Source organism: Pelodiscus sinensis, chromosome 5, assembly GCF_052426305.1.
Source record: "Pelodiscus sinensis isolate ZL-2025 chromosome 5, ASM5242630v1, whole genome shotgun sequence".
In the NCBI taxonomy this organism is placed as follows: Eukaryota; Metazoa; Chordata; order Testudines; family Trionychidae; genus Pelodiscus; species Pelodiscus sinensis.
Window position 1 is genome coordinate 61460640 of NC_143056.1, and position 15713 is coordinate 61476352.

The following is a 15713-nucleotide window of genomic DNA, read 5'->3' on the forward strand; positions in this document are numbered from 1 at the left end:
GTCTTGTGGGTCTCAGTCAATGACCTTTAGGAAGTCCAGGGCTCTTTCTTATTACCTGCACAGTTCTGGTTCTTCTTAAATAACCAGTGAGAGAGCCTTCACTTTGTAAAAAGTGATCCTCCTGAGTGGCTTCAAATCACTCATCAGGTATTTTGATGCTTTGATTACAAGCCTGCCTGGGACAACTGGTTCCTTAGAGGACAGCTAGCCAGCTCATTGCCCTAGGAATTTGAATGGAAGATCATCCAGGTTAACAATTCCTGATTGCTCCCCATTGTTAGCCCTCAGCTAACACCTCCTGGTTAACCAAGATGGAAGTTCAAAAAGCAATAGTGAAAGTGCAGTGTACTTTGTCGTCAAAATGGTGTTCACAAAACAAAATGGGATTCATAGTTTGATATAGACATACTGTCAGGGAATTAAAGAAGTGTACAATGCCCCAGACTTTGTCGTCTCTTTGGCCTGGCTTACAAGGCTGAATTTATAAGCAATGCAGCCATACTACCAAGCCCATTATTCCAGAATAAGGGGCTACAGAATTCGAACTCTGTGGTCCTGCTTTTCATCAGGAATAATGTTATTCCTAAACTTGTAAATCCAAAATACCATTAGTGTGGATATTTCAGTGCCGCTTATTCGAACTAACTGGCCTCCAGGAGGTCTCCTGCAGCTCCCCAGAGCGCTTCCTGGAACTCTGAGTCCATGGTAGCATATCCACATTAATGGAGCCTGCCTCAGACTACATTTGATTCTTCCCTGTAGTGAGAACACAGAACTTCGAAATTGTAAAATCAGATGCCAGAAGTCAAATTTAGTGAATTTGAAACAATCTCTTAGTGTAGATTAGGAGGCCTTTGGGAGTCCCCCTATTATTTCATAGGCTCTTGGCTTACCTTTTTATGAGGGCAAGCCATGTGGCTACCTTACTTCAAGACCAGCCTTTCTGGGCACAGTGCACCCATTGCTCATGAGGGCTTTAAAGAAGTCCAGTAAGTTCAAACTCCTGCCATAGATTTTACTCCTTCAGGGAGTATTGCAGCCAGTATCTGCAGCATCACAGTAGACAAGTCAGCATTTATTAGTCAGCTATAGTACAGTATTTAAGAGTGCAGGTTTGAATGGTAAAGCAAAGCTTAAGTCAGCTTGCCCCACAGTGCTCTATAGGCTCCATCTTCTGTCTTCTTGTGTCTCTCCCTCACTGTGTGTATCTGCTTGGGTAGCAGGAAATTTAAAACATAGCCTGCTCACACCTGGCCCCTTTGTCCCAAGTTGCAGCCTCTGCTGTCTTCCTGGCTGTGTCTACATTGGCATCCCTTTTCGGAAAAGGGATGCTAATGAGACACTTCGGAATTGCAAGTCCGCAGGGGATTTAAATATCCCCCGTGGCATTTGCATTTACATGGCTGCCGCTTTTTTCCGGCTCGGGGTTTTTGCCGGAGAAAAGCACCAGTGTAGACGCGATTCTCCGGAAAATAAGCCCTTTTCCGGAGGATCCCTTATTCCTACTTGAAAGTAGGAATAAGGGATCCTCCGGAAAAGGGCTTATTTTGAAAGTAGGAATAAGGAATCCTCCGGAAAAGGGCTTATTTTCCGGAGAATCGCGTCTACACTGGCACTTTTCTCCGGCAAAAACCCCGAGCCGGAAAAAAGCGGCAGCCATGTAAATGCAAATGCCGTGGGGGATATTTAAATCCCCCGCGGATTTGCAACTCCGAAGTGTCTCAATAGCATCCCTTTTCTGGAAAGGGATGCCAATGTAGACACAGTCCCTATGTTTAGCTTGCCTTCCTTTCCCTGTCACCAACAGCTAATGTTTGGTTGTTGGAGCTTCCATTGTCTCTTCAGGACACTGCATTCATTTGTGTTGATTCCAGTTAGTTTTTGAAAATATAACAAGTTCCAAGCCAGACAGGCTTACTACCAGTCTCCTCTGGAAGAAATTAACCCCTTCAGACTCAATAGGTTTCAGTACAAGTTGAGTAGGAAAACAGTCATGCAAATTGTTTATATCAATATTACAAAACTCCTATTTTCTCCGCACAGTTACAGACATACACTATCCTGTCACACAAGTGAATAGGCCAGACATGCCTGATATTCTAGCATATGAACCAACCTCCATTGAAGTTAATGTGAGTATTTTCCATGGATTTCAATGGGCTTTGGATCAGGTTATTAGTATGTATTAGCTGTAATAGTGGCTTGATGCAGTCTCTTTACAAGATGGTACAAGGGCATATAACTAGGATACTGAAATACAATTAAGAAATAGAAAATGTAGGATGAATATTGGGGAAAAAAATCCTGTCAGTGAGATTTATTAGGCTGTGGAACAGTCTCCCTAGGGAAGTAGTGGAAAGCTAGTCACTTGGGACATTAAAAACTAGACTAATCAAAACACTGGCGAATATGCTCTAGGGAACATGCCTGCACTGACAGGCGGATGGACTACATGACCTAATACTGTCAGAGGCGGCTTGTCTGTATCAGGATTCAGAGGATAAGACTGAGCAAGTTATTTGTTCTCACCCTTCAGAAGAGCCTTAGGAATTCCCGAGTAAAGAAAGGCAGGTCTGAGAATTATGCTTGAGGGTACAAATTCTGAGTGGCCAAGAAAATTTGCCTGTAAAACAGCCAGCAACTGTGAATGGGGTCACAGAGAGAGATCTTGCGGAGAATGTTGAAATCCATTTTTTAAAAACAACATGTAATTTTTTCTTGTAATTCTTGCCAAATTATGAAAGAAAAGGTGAAGCATTTTAGATGACTGCAAGGAGAAGGAAAGAGATTAGACCAGAAGAACTTTGAATGTTTCATGAGAATATTTCTCTTCCCCCACTATCTTTTGAGGTTATAGCAAAAGAGCAAGAATCCCTCACTGAGAAGGATCCCTGTCTATTTTTGAGGTTTTATTAGTTAATGAGTGGAAATTAAACAGAGGAAAAATGATAGCCCTTTGTCTGTGGACATTATCAGTCCTTTTGTGCTCTCTCTGCATGGAACTAAACATGACTTCAGGCTTTTCAGTGACAACCCACTTCCTCTATAAAACGTTAAAATGTTTCTTCTCCCACCCAACGCCTCCCCAAACTTTACCATCTGTTGGCTATTGAACATGTGATTGTCATCTCAGCCCAGTTCCCAGTGAATGTTTTATGAAAAATTTATGCCTTATGAAAAGTCCCCCACAATTGGCACCCCTGTTGGTAGTCTTAGCATAAAGGTTGAAGAATGACTGAGTACTGAAACTGAATATCTTCACATACATCAATGGTCCTGCCATCTCAGGTGAGAGGCACATTAGCAGAGAGTATGAAGAGGAAACTTGAACTATAACTGACAGACTTTGCCTGCTCTGTTGATCCAGACTTCATGCTTCAGATCTATCATTCTGGCACCTTTCACTAGTGGTTAATTAACTCCGAATTTAAAAGTAGTCACCCCTGAACATGGCTGTAGCTTCACTGTCTCAAATGGAGTTCACACTGCATAAAAACAAACACACACAGAACTATTCTAATAAATCATCTGCAATAAACACAAGGGGTGGAAAAGGAAAATGGCTCAAAGACCTTTTTCCTTATATAACCCATTAGCCATCTCCTGCTCATTATTTCTGTTTGAAGTTTCCCATAAACTCTGGAACTCATTAAGTTATGCAAAACTCAAGATTTGTTGTCCATTTACTAAAAGCTAGTTGTCTCCATCAAACACAGTTTTCACCACTGTTGCTGTTTTGATGTGAGCTACAGACATAAATAGGGTCATCTCCAGCCACAGAGGGTGGATGTTTAGTTTACGGCATTGAGGTTAAGAGTAAAAGCATGTGACTAAGAGTGAAAAACAGAGGATCCTTTGTATACATCAAGAGTCCTGAGGCAAAACAGAGAGGGAGAATGCTGACAGATTTCAATGGGGAAAGAAAAGAGACCATTATAATTCTAGAGAGACAAGAATTAAATCATTTAGGAGAAATCAAGATTTAAAGACCTTTCAAATGGAACATTTATATTGTTGTCAGACACTTAATTTTGTTAAAGGGACAGACAGACATCAGGACCTCAAAACAACAAAAGGCAATGCCAGTATCAGATGGGAAGAAAGTCAAAATAGTAGGGAACACTCAGCAGCAGCAAGTGTTATAATAGCAAGTAGCTATTAGCCCTGAACTATCATCCACTTTTTAATTCAAATCCCTGTTGGAATGAACCACATTTGTTTTCATGCAGCATTTTAATGCTAACTAGCAATATGTGTATGTTTATATAGAGTCTGCCATTTTCTGATGTACCACTTCATTCTCCAATCATGTGGTATTGGACATGTATAGGATGCACCCTACCTTGGAATGGAGGCTCAATGGGGCAGGAATTAGCATGTATATATATACATAATTATTCAGACAGAGACTGCTGTCCTGACTAGCCAGAAAGGAGGAAATAGTTGGCAAGTTATCTCTGTTCCACGTCTGAGGTGGAAAACTGCTTGGCTTGTGTGACACTCCCAAAAGCAAAAGAGCCTGGTCACTTCTATTGCACATGGTTAAAACTGTCCCTGGCTGGTTGTTTTTTTGTTGTTGTTTGTTTGAATGAGATAATGCAGTTGAACTTCTCCCATTTTAAGCCATTATTTCCCAGTCACTTAGATCTGTTTAAAAAAATGACTTTTTGGAACACTCCTCTCAAAAACCTTAAATAAAAGGCACTTAGCGCTACACCAGAAATAAATATATTTTCTAAAGTATCTTTTAAATACTAATCTATTTCTGAATTATTCAGGTGTGAAAGCAGACTTTGAGCAGCTTTCATATATATCAAGCTCAGCAAGGACAGGTACCTTTTCCATAAAAAGGTATTTAATTTTGTAATTTTTTGGATGGTTAATCAGTAGCTTTTCATCTTTTAACTTCAGCAAAAAGAGGCACTGGAATATAGTGCTTTATGTATCTGGCTGTGTAACAAGAGAAGAACTTTAATCATCAGAACAGTGCATATATTATAATTTTATTTCATTTTAAAGAGAGGCTGAACACTTCTTAATAAACAGTTTTTCCTGCAGTACTAACTAACCCAACTTAAATCTCTTCAGTAAAGTGTGCCATTTAAAAGTTAATGGTATGAAATCAAAGTACATTTTTAATGCTGTTACTATGGTGCTGATACTTACTAGGAAGCATACATTACAATTGCTCCACCACGTTACAAGTTAAGGGATAAAGGACACTACCCCTCTCCAATTTTGATTAGTATGCACGTTTGAGTCTAGTCAGGATCTGAGGAGAAAATCTCCCAACTTGTTGATGATCCTAATGGGAGTACTCCAATGCGTAAGAGCATCTTGGATTTGGTTTTGATGCTTGAGCCAATCATCTCTCTTCACCCCCAATGTATACAATTAAAAACCCCTCACTTGGCTGCAGTTTGATAACTACAGGCTGCGATAGCATCTAATTTCATAAGTTAAGAAAGGCTGGGTTTACTCTTTTGAGAGATCTCCAAGGAAGGTTTGTGTTCCAGCCATTTGTGCACCAGTCTATGTTTCCTGTTAGGTAAAAGCTCTTTCAGCTGTTCCAGCTATGTGTCAATGCTAACACCATACAGTTCGTTTTTAAAGGCCACATTTTGCTTTAATAAAAAAATTATGGAAAAAATTAAGATTTTAATCATCCTAGAGTCAGGAAATTCAGAGTTAATTCCCCCAGCTGCATCAATCTTACCTCTGTCCCCTTGTGCGAGTGTATTACAATAAGCTCTTTCATAATCACATGACATTGGGCAGGGGACACACTTCTCAGCAAATCTAATACAATGAAAAGAAATTGTACTTTTTGTCTATAATTTTAGATATGCATGTTGCTTTTCATATTACTGCATACATCATGTGTTCATGGAATGAAAGACTCTATTGTAATGCATACACCAAAACAAGGCAACTTAACATTGGAGTGGGATCATTAACTCAGTTTCCTAAACCTTTTGGAGATGAAAATCTCACTAGTAACATTGCTTTAATGGGGTGTATTAAAATTATTAAACACATACATTGTCCCATTTTTGACTGGTTACATTATTCAGGGGAGACATTTCTTCCAATCATTTATAGGAACTCAGTTAAAATTGAATTCCACCAAAGGGGTACACATCAGGGTCCTAACTGTAAGTGTGCATTTACTATCATTCAGGAATTTAACTTTGCAGCTGTGGCAAGGGGATGCATTACCATCTGTAATGACTTGGGAAATCTGTACAACTCATTAATTCTGAGAGAAATTATGAATTGCTTATGCATCCTTATCCAGCTGAAAACTCAATTTTAAATGTGATCCTGTGTCTTTTATTGTCTTTTCACCTCCAGGTGGAACCAAAACTCCAACAGCAATAGGGGCAAAGGCCTAACAAGAGAGGATTGTTAAACCAAGCTGGTCCCCTACCAAGGAAAGACAATGGGCTGGTTTCTATGCTAGTGAGCAGGTTTGTCAGGGGAAGGTTACCTTGGTAACAAAGGCCAGGCAGGGATCTGTGACTGTCCAGAGCAGGCCATCAGACAAAGGGGGCTAAAAGTGATAAGAGGGCAGGAACTGCTTCACTCAATGACCATTTTTCTCCTGTGTAAGAGAAAGGAGAAGCAATTAACCCTACAACATGCAGAGGCCTGATGAGATCATCTCTCCTACAATCTGACTACAATTGGTACCCCTGGGGACAGGTAAAAGAGTGAGGAGCATTGTGCAGTGAATGTTTGTTTTCTAAATGTCCTACACCTGTCTATTTCTCAGGTGATTAAGTAAAGAAATAATGTGTTTGATTCTGGTCAAAGAGTCTGTAAGAGCTATATGCTTCACAACTGCAATGTGTCTCTGAGGCTATGTCTAGACTATGGAGTTTTTCTGGGATACTGGAGGTATCCCGGAAAAACTCTGCTGCATCCAAGGAATGCATCTGCTCTTCCAAAATTTTTTGCGGAAGAGCAGACACGCTCTTTCAGAAACCCCGTCTTTCTCATGCCAAGAGGAAGAAGGGCTCTTCCAAAAGAGGAGGTTTTTCTGAAATTTGGCCCACTGTACACGGGCCAAATTTTGGAAAAGCCTCTTCCGACAAAACTATCGGAAAAAGGTGTGCAATTTGCGTAACTTTTTCTGATAAAAAGTGGCAGTCTAGACATAGCCTGAGAGAGTTAAATGGTAACTCAGAAAACACTCATTTTTGCTGAGCTTCCAGAAGTATATGAGCTACAGAGCAGTCAGAAGGGTCAGTGTTCCAGGAAGCTTGACATCAGTGTTCAGCTCTCAACCAGGGGATATGAGAAAGACGGCCTTTACCTCAAGTACAGGAGCGGCCCGAGGCGGGCTGCGGCAGCTAGCGCCCCAGGTGGAACGTGCGATCAGCGCCCCCGCCTGCACAGCCGTCAATGGAATGACGTCATCGGGCGCCCTGTTGAAGGCGGCACCCTAGGTGACGGCCGAGTCAGCCTATAGTCACGGGCCGCCCCTGCTCAAGTATGTGTCTAGGGGCAGCAGCTCAGCTCCAGTCAGGTTCTGGAAACTTCCACCGACAGCAGTTCTGGGCCTCTGGGCAGAAATCTGTGGGCCCCCTGCTTCTCTGGCTAGGCCAGGGCCACAAACCCTGCCTCCAGCCTCACAGAAGCCCCAAGCACACTCCCCTTTGCCAGAGGAGGCCTGAGTCAGCCCAGCCCCCCACCTGTTTGGAAAAGCTCTAGGAAAGATATGCCACACCGTTCCTCTCTTCCCCGGACCCAATCTATCTACTTTGGGCAAAGCCACAGAAGTGTTTCTTGATTGAAAGACACTTTTGACACACTTGCAGGTTCTGGGCCCAGTAACTCCACCCTGGAACCTGTAAGGGGCATATCAAAAGCCTTTTTCCATCAAGACACACTTTGTGGCAGCAACCCGGGGTGGGGAGGGGGGGAGGAAATGTGTCCGCAGGTCTTTTTAAATTGCTGGGCCCCTGGGCAGTTGTCTCTTTTGCTCCTCCAGTGGCAGGCCTGATACCATCTTATCCTCCAGAGCCACTACTCATTTGTATGAAATATACATAATTAGTAGTAGTATAGACTGGAATCTTCCTTGGTACATTAACAACTGTAATTGTAGTCATCAATAAAAGCCTGCAGCTGATCAACTTTGATTGAGCTTGCCTAGAAAGTGCAGAGAAACTGCAGTCAGAGGCTCCTTTTTAAATACTTTGGTACCTGTTCTGAAGATACATTTTACAGCTTTGTGGAGGGAAGTGGATGCTTTAGCCATGCAGTTCCTATTAGCAACAGTTTTGGAAAGCCTAGTGTACCATGGTGAAAACTTAGCCTCTAAGGCTTCATATTTTATAATTCAGTCACCAGTGGGCTGGGACATACCTTCCTCCCTCCCCCCCATACAATGACAGAATCTTAAAGGAAAATCTTGGTTTAGCTGCAAAGGTTGGTAAAGGCTAGGTAACAGGGAGTATACCGAGTCTGGAACCTGGGTGCACTGTGGCTGCACTTCCCAGGGGTTGTTGGTACTGGCTCAGGCCCGCTAATGTAGTGGTTTACAAACTCTGGGTTGTAAACCATTACTGGTTCATGGAATGTCAGGCACTGGGTCACATTGCTGCAGGTGGTGAGGTGTCAAATGGGGGTGCTAAGGCAAGCTGCCTACCTGTCCTGCAGTGCAAACTGCACTGCGCCCCAAAAGAAGGCCCAGCTCCTAGGAGTGTATGGTGGAAGCACACAGGACTCTGTGCACTATCCCTGCCTCGAGCACTAGCTCCACTCTCCCATTGGCTGGCAACCTGCTGCTGGCTGCTTCTGGGGCGCAGCATGGTCTGCAGTGCCAGGAGAGGCAGGAAGCCTGCCTTAGCACCCCTGCTTCCCTGCTGACCAGGAGTTGCTCAAGGTTTCACCCCATTGTGCTCCAGCCCAGACACCCAAAGCCTGAACCCCCTCCTACACGCCAAAGCTCTTATCCTCAGTCCCACCCAGAGCCCACACTCTAATCAAATTATGTTGGGCACAGGCATGAACAATTTTCTTCAATTGGGTGATAAGAAAAAAAACAACTTACTTTCACCTTTGACTAAATTACAGAATTGTTGGTCAGTTTGTGAAGTTTCAGGTCACTATAATGGAGTGTCATACAGTGTCATACAGCCATTAAATCATGCAACTGAAGAGAATATATAGCATTTAACAATTTTATTAAAAAGTGTACCAGTTATTAGAAAAAATTCCAAGTATTAAAAAGCACCAGAGAGAAAGCACAAAGCAAATATACTGCACAGATACAAAAAAGGAGCTATTCCCAGTCACCACCACTACAGGCAGGAGTCCTGGAGGCACACAGCCAAGATAAACAAAATGCTACATTCTCACTGGGTCTCAGTCCATGGCAGAGAGGGCATGTGCACTTCAGGACTAGTCTAGACAAAGATTTCACAGGAGAGCATCGGCTGCACTTCTTCAGCGGGAAGAACGTAAGATTCATTTAGTATGGACAGGCTCCATGAATGCATAAGAGCATTTTTAACAATATACTGAGAATTTCTCTCCTCTTCATCCCTTTGACTCTACAAGGTAGCCACTGGTGGCAATTAATTACTTCAGTGTTTAAAAATGATCTCTGACAAGAGTAGAAAAGTCCAATGGAAGATGAAGCTGCCCATCGAATACAGTATGCTCATCTATGGATCTTTAGAGAGAAATTGCAGGGGGGATCTGTATATATTGCTATCATCACAGAAGGAGAGGAAGAGGATTTAAGGGGGGGGGGGGCAGGGAAATACATGTCCCAAGTTGTAGGGGCATTTTTTAAAGTAGTCTTAATTTTGGGTACCCAAAGTTCATATTTAGTATCAGGGTTTTCAAAATCACCTCTTTTGGGTGCCTTTGGAAATACCCCACTAGGAACCTATGTAGTAAGCACCCATTTAGTAAGATCTTGGCCATGTTTGTCTTCATACAACTATAACACAGTGAGAAGAGAGGGGTATTACATCCTCTTTCCACACTCAACTTTTCCTTTCCTAGTAATCTAACCAAACTGGAGTGGTCTTCTGAGGGGTACAGGCCTACATTTGTCTCTCTGGAGCTGAGGAATGTGGCGATGCTCTCCTGAGGATAAATCTGCAAATCAGGGAGACTCCACTTGATTTTTAAAGATAACTTTATACATGCAAATTTTCATAATAAAATTTAAAACAGTTTAAAGACCTACCCTTCCCATCTCCTCCCTCCATCCCCCAAAGGCAGCAAATAGTCTGAAGACAGAACTGAAAAAAAATGGCTTTTTAAAAACTCCACAGATTTTAGTTTCACTTCCCAGAAACCAACTTCCAGCATGGGATTCAGAGGAAGAGATCCTTCCTTCTGTGGGGGAAGGGGTTGTGAGTTGTGGAAGAAAGAAGGGAGGATGTTAAGACTGCATTTTTATATAAACACACACACACACACACACACACACACACACACACACACACACACACACACACACACACACACACACACACACACACACACACACACACACACACACACACACACACACACACTTACATTCCAGTGCATTTGATGTGTTTGGTCTTTTTCTGCTTTTCCTTATGGGTAAGAACTAAGTTGTGTGCTACCTGTGTGAACATGTACAAAACCAAAGAAACAATGACCATAAAAGCTTTTTAAGAACTGTAAGAGCTCTTGGACAATCTCTCACCAATTCCTTGAGGTATTTTTTTAAATTTCCGAAACAAATCAAAAGCAACAGAGAGGTGTATTTTTTTAAATGATCACAATTTAAAAATAATATTCTCTGAAATGGTTATGAATAGCTTTGCTATCAACTCGATACTCTGTAGCATTTGACAAACATGCAGAACTCCCATTAATAGGCACTGAAGAGTTTAATCAAGAGCATTATAGGGCCTCTAGTTCATGAGCTCAAAACATAGTCATATGAGCCTTCCCTTTAACCAAAATAGGACTGTTAGTAAAACCACCCCTTGAATGTACCTGATATGTTCCAATATTACCACTTCTACCCCATTCACTGGAAAGCATAGTAGGTGCTACTGAAGATCAACAAAGGAAGGGTTAAAGTGAATCAAAGTGACTTTGCAGAGTTTAGACTTCAGGTTGCAGCAACTGCCTAGAGCCTTTATTTTACCTCCAGCTAGTTTATTAGAATCCAGAACCTGCAATTTCCCAAAGGGAAAGGGCAACCTTCCTCTTCCCATGAGCCAAATTCATCTGTGGTGTAACTTCATTGATGGAAATGGAATTATACTGGTATGAAGTGGCATCAATGCATCTAAATCTGGTTACATCTCAGATGATTTTTATTTAGCCTTGGTTCAAGAACAAAGGAGCTTCCTCTTCACCAGCCCAGTGTGGATATAGGCACAGTTTAAAAAGGAAAGGTTGAGGAGAACATTTCACTGAAGGGCCAATTTCTCAACTAGAATTCCAGCCGTCCAGAACATTGACAAGTATTAAGCTATGCTTCAGATGGCAGCAGAAGACAGGCATACTTGTTACAATGGGAAAATTGCAATAGAATACAATACCCCCTAGAAACTAACAAAATGATAGCAGTTAATACATGCAATAAGAAGTCTACTGCTAGCACCTTGAGAGAAGCCTGCAGTCCAACATCCATTTCCAGTGTCAGCCCTTTCTATTGGAAGTCCATTCCCTTGTCTACCTCCATTTTATCCTAGCTATGGCAGTTTGCAGCTAACCTTGGGCAATCACTTCGTGAATTACTGGCTCAGCCTTCATGAATTGCAGGAAACAAAGTAAGATAAACTAACATCCACTAACACCAGGCTAAAAGGATCCAGGTATGGTTTGGGTTATAAGAGACACAAGGGAGATATTGAAATAAATTCTCTCCTCTCTCAGGTCAAGAATGTCAGGATCAAGCCATTTTGGCAATCATGGAAAGGGAGGTGTACTTCAAATACAGGCAGTCCCCGGGTTACGTACAAGATAAGAACAAACCTACAGTCCCTAAGTTGAATCTGTATGTAAGTCGGAACTGGCGTCCAGATTCAGCCGCTGCTGAAACTGACCAGCGGCTGACTACAGGAAGCCCAAGGCAGAGTTGCTCTGCCCCAGGCTTCCTGGAATCAGCCTCTGATCAGTTTCAACAGGCTGAATCTGGACGCCAGTTCCGACTTACATACAGATTCAACTTAAGAACCCCAGGCGTCCCCAAGTCAGCTGCTGCTCAAACTGATCAGCGGCTGATTCCAGGAATCCCGGGGCAGAGCAACTCTGCCTCGGGCTTCCTGTAGTCAGCGCTGGTCAGTTTCAGCAGCGGCTGACTTGGGGACGCCTGGGGCAGAGCAGCTGGGGTGCTGCTGGGTTGCTCCTCGGCGCTACTGGACCAACCCAGCAGCACCCCAGCTGCTCTGCCCCAGGCGTCCCCAAGTTAGCCGCTGCTGAAACTGACCAGCAGCGGCTGAATTAGGACGCCTGGGGCAGAGCAGCTGGGGTGCTGCCAGGTTGGTCCAGTAGCGCCCAGAGCGGCGCTGCGGGACCAACCGGCAGCGCCCCAGCTGCTCTACCACAGGCTTCCGGAGAAAAGCCTGGTCTGCTGGGGGGAGGGGGCGTACTAGCTGCGCCCCCTCCCCCCCAGCAGACCCGGGAGACATGGAGCAAAGCCGCGGAGCACGCGGGCAGTGGACAGCCCAGACGCGCCGCGGCTGTCCCGCTGCTGGCGTCCTCAGAGGCTTTGCTCCCCGTCTCAGCAGACCAGGGAGACGGGCAGCAAACCCCGTTCGTAACTGCGGATCCAACATAAGTTGGATCCGCATAACTCAGGAACTGCCTGTACTGTAGGTGCTGTCAGTTGAAACTCAAGTTGTCTTGACTGTTGCCCATCAAACTAAAAGGAGCTTTAGGAGAAAGCCAACTTTTCAAGACACTTCACTAGCACTTGAGTGTATTAAAAAGGAGCTGAAAACTGAAACCTCCCCATTTCACCAAGGCAAACCTATTAAATCATTCAAGAGTTGCCCCTCCCCTCATCAGATTTAGGCCTACCTGAAAATATTTCCCTAATTGATCCACATATTTCTAACTGTGGTCATACTGTAATAAGTACATTGGCCACGTCTATCCTAAGCAGATGAGGGGAAGCACCAGATGTCAATCTTGTGGCGTTTGATTTAGTGGGTCTAGTATAGACCCATAAATTGAATGCTGAGAGCAGCTCCGGCCAGCGTCTAGTACGCCTCCTTTTGTGAGGAATAAGGGAAGCTGAAGGGAGTGTTTGCTTCCATTGGCCTCCTGCTGTGTGGACGGCATGGAAGCATGATTTGAGACATCAACTCCAGCTATGTAATTAACGTAGCTGGAGTTGCACATCTTAATTCGAACTTCCATTGTAGGGCAGACCAGGCCTTTGAGCGGAGGATTTTCTCAAAAGAAGTACATACTGAAGAGAGCCCTGCTTAGACAGAATGTATGAAAAAACAGTGCACCTGAGGGCAACATAACCATACGGCTTGGCAAAGGAACAAGAAAACTCTACATAATCCATTGTTTCCTGAAGAAGATGAGATGTTAAGTAGTAACCAAATCCTGCTCCCATTGAACTCAATAGCAAAATCCCCGTGGACATAAAAGAAGCAAATTAAAATCCTTGGGTTTAGGGTTGATAGAACCTTGGTTTCTTTCTCCAAGACATGCAAATATGAGATGTTAGAGAAGCATCATGGTTGCCAAACCTCATTTAAGACCTTGAAATAGACAGTTTTGATAAATCCACTGCTACCAGTGGACATCATAGCCAGGAAAGGCTCATCTCTCATGAAGCAAATGATTCTGTACAGTTAGATGACCTACAAAACTATTTTAGCAATTTATTCTCCCCAGTAAGAAGGGTGATATTATAGAATAAGCTAGTGAGGACAGAGCATCATTAAGTGATTATACCAGACTTGCTTTTCCAGCTTACATATCTATTGTGGTTGGCTAAGGAGTCCAGGGAGATTTATTTGCTTCTTGGTTTAACTAATTAGGCTGCAATTTAAGGAAGAAAGGTGACGTTTGATTTCTTGATACGATGACCATTTAGTGTTCTAAAGTTAGATGGGCTTGCTCCATTTTTACACACTTCATAAGGCTGTTAGTTATTAATCTGACCCCTCTGATGAATGAAAGGTTTTCAGCCAATCAGTAGGGAAATGAATGTACATTACCAATGTGTCTGCCATACTTCATTTCATTCCTTCCTCACTGCAGACTCTAAAGTTCCCCTCCTCTTCCCTCAAGACCTTCCTTAAGAAGTAGGGATGTGAATGACTAGTAGGCTAGTCACTCCCCCCCCCCTTTGCTGCCTCTGTCATAAAGAGACAGCGGGGGGGGGGGAAGGGAGCGGGAGGAGGAGGTGCTACAAAGCAGCAGTGCTGCGTGGAACCTGGGGCCAGACCCCGGGATCCACATGGTGCTGCTGCTTTAAAATGCTGCTTGCAGCCTAGGGCCAGCTGGGGTCGGGCTGCACGCAGTATTTCAAATCGGCAGCACCATGTAGAGCCTGGGGTCAGCTGGGAACTCACCCGCTCACTCTGGGCCCCCTGCAGTGCTGCTGCTTTGAAATGCCGCGCGGAGCCCATGGCCAGCGGGGACTACTTGAGTTGCCTGCTGGCCCTGTCTCCCCGCAGCATTTTCGCCTTTGAAGTGTGGCAACAGCCCTGGGGCTGTTGCCACATTTCAAAGGCAGAAGCGCCCTTATCTACTAATTGAATAGTTGATACAAATTGCATCAGCTATTCGATTAGCCAAAAAATCAAAATTTTACATCCCTATTGAGAAGCCTACACCTTCAGTTTTAAGAGGGCTCTATGCAAGCTCGTCTAGATTCTGAGGCGTCAATCCCCTCAATTCAGTGTGCCCTTCCCTCACCCCTCAGGACTGCTTCCTATTTATAACCCAATTCTCCAATTATAACATCCCACAAATCACTCTGCTTTGCAGAGCCACGGAAAATATTTCAGTAAATAGAGAGCAGCTTCTACTACTGCTGCAGAGTAATCGAAGACAGGTACCACTTATCTCCCACTGGGTAACTCCGCAGTGCACATGCTTAAGTAAAAAGAAACACAGCTAATTTAGGAATCATTGTTCTGAACTGCTGACCATCCCAGAGGAACACATTACTCTGCATAATATAGTTTTAGCTGGGGTGGGGGTCATTTGCATGAGGAACCCTATGGGTATTGAAAGATCACAGCAGAGCTAAGAATGACCTGGGAGCTGGAGTTGAGAGGACTAGGCAACTCCCGCCATGAAAAAGCAGAATGCCAGTTAAGCGATGGGATTGAGAAATAGAGGGAAATCATCCAAATACAAATATGTGCTACAAATCATTAGCAGGCACTTTAATAGGGGCACTGAGGATACATAGAAACTGGATAATTACAAATATCAGAGATGGAAACAGGCTTAAAGAAGGACACCCCTCCCCCCTCCAAAAAAAGAAGGGAAGAGGAAAAACATGGAGGGGGAAGGAAAATGTGCAAGAAAACTTCTCTTCCAGCACAAGGCTGCTTTACTGTTCATTAGGCTTCAAAGCAGACCAGGAGGCCCAGAATCCCTCTGTGTTGACAGCTGTAGCAGGACTGAAGGGCAACTGTCCAGAAAGATTTTTCCTAGTGTTAGTTTTATAATTTGTGATTTAGAACTAGTTCTGGGCAAGTATGGAAACAGTCTGTGGACAG

At 43.6% G+C, this 15713-nt stretch overlaps 1 long non-coding RNA gene across 1 annotated transcript in view; it reads left to right on the top strand.

The window, feature by feature from the left end:
- The window catches only part of LOC112546720 (uncharacterized), a 92982-nt gene that overhangs the window by 69087 nt on the left and 8182 nt on the right, over positions 1 to 15713 (top strand). The window contains exons 3-4 of the long non-coding RNA XR_016349657.1: positions 4779 to 4851; positions 6355 to 6705. This is a non-coding gene — a long non-coding RNA (uncharacterized LOC112546720). The remainder of the gene's footprint in view (positions 1 to 4778; positions 4852 to 6354; positions 6706 to 15713) is intronic.